The sequence below is a fragment of the Sinocyclocheilus rhinocerous genome, unplaced genomic scaffold (genome assembly GCF_001515625.1).
Source record: "Sinocyclocheilus rhinocerous isolate Xijiao unplaced genomic scaffold, SAMN03320098_v1.1 scaffold2352, whole genome shotgun sequence".
Classification (NCBI taxonomy): domain Eukaryota; kingdom Metazoa; phylum Chordata; class Actinopteri; order Cypriniformes; family Cyprinidae; genus Sinocyclocheilus; species Sinocyclocheilus rhinocerous.
The window spans coordinates 152,786-159,627 of NW_015662593.1; the positions used below are offsets into that span (position 1 = coordinate 152,786).

General features: G+C 36.2%; 1 long non-coding RNA gene across 1 annotated transcript in view; it reads right to left on the reverse strand.

Annotated features, from left to right (window-relative positions):
• Nucleotides 1-1,989: 1,989 nt before the first annotated feature.
• LOC107728180 (uncharacterized) overlaps nt 1,990-6,842 on the reverse strand; it is a 6,490-nt gene continuing 1,637 nt past the window's right edge. The window contains exon 3 of the long non-coding RNA XR_001638439.1: nt 1,990-2,009. This is a non-coding gene — a long non-coding RNA (uncharacterized LOC107728180). The remainder of the gene's footprint in view (nt 2,010-6,842) is intronic.

A 6,842-nucleotide genomic window follows, 5' to 3' on the forward strand; every position in this document is an offset into this window, starting at 1 on the left:
CTTTTTCATTAACTGTTCGCTCCAGGGGGAATGATCTGCCCAAATCAATCCGAGCAGCTGAGTCCTTACCCATCTTCAAGAAACGACTAAAAACACATCTGTTCCACCTTTATTTGACCCTCTAACTCTAGCACTTTCTATTCTATTTTAATTCTACTTTATCTATATTTATCTTCTTTTTTTAATTTAAAAACAAAAACAAAAAAATACTAGCACTAGTATTACACTAGCTTACTATTTTTTCTATTCTATCTACTTGTTTTTCTTTGTTTGTGTGTGTGTGTATAATATATATATATATATACACACCTTGCTACATGTACTGCGTTAGGCTAACCGAGACTTGTCATTTGCACTTATATATTGTTGCTCTTTTGTTAGTTTTGACTGCTTTTATTGTCCTCATTTGTTAGTCGCTTTGGATAAAAGCGTCTGCTAAATGACTAAATGTAAATGTAGGTGGCTTACCAAGAACATCCTTACAACAGCCTTGTGTCAGATTACATGACAGTTAAACAGGAAAAGCTAGTTTAACACCCCACTTTGTACAAGATTCAGTCTCTGACATTATCTTTGTAGTTATATTTATTAGTTACATCCTCACATTGCTAAAAATGTCCATCTCCAAGGCTCAGTTTTACTTTCCATCTGACTGGAACACTGTGCCATTTTTTTTTTTTTTTACTTACGTATTTGTTTTTGTTACATCAAAGCTTTGTTTTTTTTTCCTCAACAAAGCCAAAATCCCTTAACAAAGTTACATAACAAGATCATGTACAGCAGTGTTTCCCAACCTTTTTTTTAGCCACGGCACAGTTTTGATCAGTAAAAAATCCCACGGCACACCACTACCCAGCCAACATATGTGTGTGGGGCCCATGTGGGTTTGACATGGGCTGAAAAAGTGGGCCCAAAATGGGATTGTCCGCGGGTTCCATAATGGCCCAATGCCAATTGCCCACATGGATTTCATGTGGGACTGCACTTGCAAACAGGTGGGCCCCAACTGGGCAACATGCGCAAGACCCATCTTGGCCCCAGCTTTATTTTTTATGTGGGTACTACAAGGTTACTACATGGGCTGAAATATGGGTTGTAAGTGGGTTTGTCCACGGGTTCCATGTTGGCCCCATGCAACATACCCATGTGGGTTTTATGCAGGATTTCCCTGGGCTTTAGGTGGGGCCCAACTAGGCATGATATGGAAAACCCATCTGGATTCCATCTAAATCTGGGTTGTAAGTGGGTTTGTCCATGGGTTCCATGTTGGCCCCATGCAACTTACCCATGTGGGTTTTATGCAGGATTTCCCTGGGTTTACGGTGGGGCCCAACTAGAGATCATATGCAAAACCCATCTGGGATCCATTTAAGTATGGGTTGTAAGTGGGTTTGTCCACGGGTTCCATGTTGGCCCCATGCAACCTACCCATGTGGGTTTTATGCAGGATTTCACTGGGTTTTAGGTGGGGCCCGACTAGGGATCATATGCAAAACCTATCTGGGTGTTAGGGTGGGCCCAACAAGACAATATGCTTAAAGCCCATCTGAAAAAAAAATAGCTTTCTATTTCAGGTGTCCAGTACGACTGCAGGTTTTCATTCCAATCGAGTAGCAACACCACACACACAAAAAAAATGAAACCATTAGAGCACACAGTGAGATTGAAATCTCTTCAAATTTCAATTTTATTGAAATAACGCATCATATTATGCTATATTCTATTACCTAATTGTTAAAATGTATGTAACTGTTAAAGTTAACACACATTTTGAACCTGTATTTGAACCAGTGTTTACTGAATGTTTTGAACATTTGCCCAAGAAAAAAAAACGGGGACAGTTAGAAGCAGCAGCAACTATTCATTTTTCAGTACTGCTTACACTGCAGACAGACATTTGTGCATTCTGGACACCCTCAGTCCTCTTGTATCTTGTACCGATTTTGAGAGTTCCCTCTCAGCTTCTTGCCAGTTGATCTTTGACATCAGTGCAGTATTCTTAAGAGCCTCTGCAAAACAAATATTTATTTATTTTTTTAGATATACAGCTATATAAGATACCATTAAAATAGCACTTTTGTGGTTAGCTGAATCATGGTGATACTAAAATGATAAAATAGGACATTTTAAAAATTTGTCAGGAGGATGATGTATGAGGATGCTGCCCTCCCCTACAGTAAGGAAAACAGAGTAAAAACCAAAGTGTTTACATGCCATTCTGATAGACAACTTTTCTGTGTTTAGTAAATGTGAAATATTATGTTACTTACACATGTTAAAATACCATATGAAATAACTTATACTAAGGATAAGAAAAAAACAACTTCAATTGGAATGGTCAATGTAATTGGAATATCACTGGAAGGGCAAATTAATAGAGAATTACTGTTTATTTATTCAGACAATTCTGATTTCAATTTGTAATGATAAAATCAGCTTATAATGTATGCATATACATTTTAGATATTTTTCTGTTAGGTAGTTTCTTACGTTCAGATTCTCTGACATGGACGGAATAGACCAACTAAAATAATGCATAATACATTTTTTTTTATTGTGAGGCACCATTGACTTCCACAGTATGAAAAAATAATATGAAGTCAGTGGTACCCCACAACCGTTTGGTTACAAAAATTCCTCAAAATATATTTTGTGTTGAGCAGATTCAGTAGAATAATGAAATTCATACAGGTTTGGAGCAACTTGAGGGTGAGTAAATTATGACAGATTTTTTGTTTTTGTCAACTATTCCTTTAAGAGTCACAGTTTTAATAACTTAAGTTAGAGCTGCATGATTCTGGATACATAGAGAATGTTTTTAGTTTCAAACAGACATCACGATTCTTAACAGACAACTAAAAATAAAATGTAATTTACTAGAAGTTCTGACAAAATGTTAATGGCTGCAGTCTATTTAAGATGCTTAAAATTAATGATTAAATGACTCATTAATAGATAATTAACTTGTTTCGTTACAAGAAGACTCTTGGTTTTTGAATGAATCTCTTAAATGAATGATTCAATGACAAATACATTTGTTTAACAGTCACTTGTCGGCAACTACTGGTGTAACGTCACTGATATAATCTTTTTACCTGAAGTGCCAACTTTGTTTCAAATGATTTGCTCTATTTTGGTCGCTACTGAAGACATCAGTTTTTATATCCAAACTAAACTTTTATCCCATTACTTCTGTGATAATTTTAATAATTCTAACACAGAAAAAAAAAACGATAAGTGTTGTTGAAAAACTTTGTGACACTGTGTTATACCTACACATGACAACTGCCCTCTCTGTCTGGATCAGTAGGTGCATTGACATGAAGCATTGTGTTCTGAAAAAGCTCCATGTAAACAAATCAATCGAAATAAAAATGCTCAAACCGATTTCAATTTCAGTTGCTTTAGAAAGGTGGGATAAACCTTTTCTAATCCATTAAATAGAACATGTAAACACTTGATCAAATTGAAAACTGAACTAGAAAAGTTTTGCGCAAGTGTAATGAAATAGAAATGACGTATGATGCACAAAATTAGCTGATGTTGTTTTAATATTATATTAAAAAATATAATAAATGACTGCCGTGTCAATCTAAAATTCTCTTTATACTTATTGACTGTGAAGTGGTGCAGGACAATGTTGTCCCACAAGTGACTGTTTCGGACTCTGATCTGCAGACACCTTGTTTTAAGCATGGGAAGGGGTGTTTTTATTGCTTGGTTAGTATGAGGAGCACAGCACAAAGCTTTGTGTGCTCATCGTCTCCTAATTACGATTAGAAAAAGATAGATGTTAAGTTTGCTTTTTAAAACAAATGGATGTTTACACCATGTCGACACCAGACGCAAGCAGCGCGGTGTGGAGCGACTAAATAGAATAGAACCCATTATAATCAGTGACTCTGTCTACACTGGATGCCGCACAACATGATAAATCCCCGACAGCAAACTGATGCTTTGTTCTATTTATGACGTACTGACACATAGTTAAATGATTTTCAACGGTCGCTTGGTCGCGTCTAGTGTAGACAGACTTTAGCTGTTGTGCCGCGGCGCGACATGACAACTGTCACGTCTGGTGTAGACACGGTGTTAGTATGCGACAACAACAATCGTTGTCATTTAGGAACAGGGTTTCTGCAGGATTTTTAAGCGCCAAAGGGGTAGGACAATGTCTATAGTACCATATTAAACTGTAAAATGACTGTAAAAAGCATAATTTACAGTTCATATACAAGTTTTCACAAAAACAAAAAGTTTTATAAAATGATACACTTTACATTTCAGCCTTTAAACCATTTAAAAAAATTCAAATATGAAAGTATTAATCATATTTTTCATATTCTGTGTGGTCAGTGCACAGCAGTGATAGAATTTAATCTTTTCCAATAAGTTTTATGGGCATTTTTACTTTTAAGCCATTTTTCTCTAAAAGTGTGTAACAACTTTTTAGTCAAATTCTTGCATTTGGGCTGTTACCAAGCAAATGAAATCAGTATCAACAAAATGTATCTTTGCAATGCAGAGGAAACAGAGAAGCTGCATCTGAAGTGGCATTTACACACTATTTAATGCAGCTCTGAGGGAAATTAAATACTTTAACCTGCAGTTACAAATGCATGAATAATGTTTTGATATTTTAAACATAAAACATTGAAAACTGATGTTTGAAATTACTTTAAAAAAATGAAAAGATACTTTAAATGTGAAATTAAAACCACCAGTAGTTGGCAGCAAGTCACTGTTAATAAGTGAGTCATTGCGATTGAACCGAATCATTTAAACGCTTGATTCATTCAGGAAGGAAACACCGTCATGTTGCTCAGAGACACAAAACAGTGCTACTTTTTGTTGGCGAAATAGACTAAAAGCAGGAAATACGGTGTCTAAAACGTAAGTCTCTTAACTTCTTGTTTATTGAACTGTTGTATAAAATCAATATCAGATTTGTAATCATGTTGACTTTTGGAGAAAAAATGGCACCCTTCGTGTGATATTAACTGTATGAAATGATATAAATACATACATTTTCTGCCCCCATATCTTGAATTATGTGATAATTCTAAATGCATTTTAATAGACCGATTCATGCGGTGAAAGAACGCACTCTAAATGCGCGCACTAGTTTAACCTATATTAACTGACTTCACCTAATGTATGTGTGCAGACTGTGCGCTCTGTAGGTGTGTTTTGTTTGCTTTTCGCGATGTACTCGATAAGATCGAATCGCACATCGTTAAAACAACAATTACGATATTATCGCAGACCATATATATCGCACTCCCTACTTTTTATATTTTTATAATGCATTGTCTTCTTATCAATCCACCAATTCATATTTAATGTTTGCAGGGTAAAAACATGGGCCGATTTTCGCATTGGTCTGAACTCAAAACAACAGGCTTTTTGAAAATGCTCATTCTCTGCCAGCAGGTGGCGCATTTGGTAGAAATATCACTGTTTCCCTGGTAACTGCAGTACACAAAGCAGGGCAGCACCAGACTTTGAACATGCAGCTCTCATGTTTATTTAATGAAATCATAGCCTTTTTTGAAGTTTAATCGTCACATTCAGCCATATCGCAATTCTGGTCTTTCCATACCCAAATTTAAGACCTCTTGAAATCATAAGACTTGATTTACAATTTAATACTTTTTAAGGCCTTAAATTTGATACAACTAAATTCAAGACTTTTTAAGACCCTGCGGAAACCCTGTAGGAATAAGAGTAAGTGGGGTTTGGATCGAAATTACAATCTTTTAACGATTAATCGTGCAGCTCTAATTTCTGATAATATATGTGTCTTCATATATTTCTGATAATATTTGTAGAGAAACATTACACTTTTAATTCAGAATCATAATTATACATTGTATTAAAGGGATAGTTCACTCAAAAATTAAAATTATGTCATCATTTACTCACCCTTATGTTGTTCCAAACGTTGGTAACTAGACAGTTGACGGGCCCCATTGATTTCCACAGTAATTTTTTTCCTACTACTGTATGGAAGTCAATGGCTACTATGAACTGTTTGGTTATCACCATTCTTCAAAATATCTTTTTGTCTTCAACAGAAGAAAGAAATTCATACAGGTTTGGAAAAACATAAGGGTGATGAAGGGTAAATGATGGTAGAACTTTAATTTTGGGGTGAACTGTCCCTTTAAGTAAATTATGTAAAATCAAATTAAGTAAAATTATTACATTTAGTAAAATCAAAACATCTCACATATCACAAAAGATCAGTGAATCCATACCAGAAGTGACAGTGCAGTGTAGCAGATAAAGGACAATCCTCCTCTAAATGGCCCGTAATGAAGCTGCGGTCACAGGGGCTGGCGATGAGGTTGCTAGCGGGCGTTCTCACTACTGGTTGCCTTCACAGCGAATCAGGTTTCTTGCCGCTAATTACAAACATTTTGGAGGCAAAAGACTAAATATAACAAATACAAATTAAATCTGTACATACAAACAAAAATGAATGAGAAGCAGAGCCTACTTTTTCCCATTGCATATGTTTATCTACGGCTGAGAGGAGAACGATCACATGAGCTCTACCATCTTCTTTCCTACTGGCTGTTGCTCCCGAAAGTCGCTCTTCATTTGCATAAAGTTGAAGGATTCTGAACTTTGTCGCGTCGCTGGACATGCCCCATCCGGTCACCAATGGCCTCTGTCGCTCTTGTCGCCGGAAATCACCAGCTCTCCATTGAAATGAATGGGATCGTGTTGCTTTGACGTTGCGTGTCGCTTGTAGTGTGAACGGGGCTTCAGCTGGATCCTTGGTGAATCTGGAGTGGGGTGTGTCCTTAATAAGATTGATCTTTTTTCTTCAACCA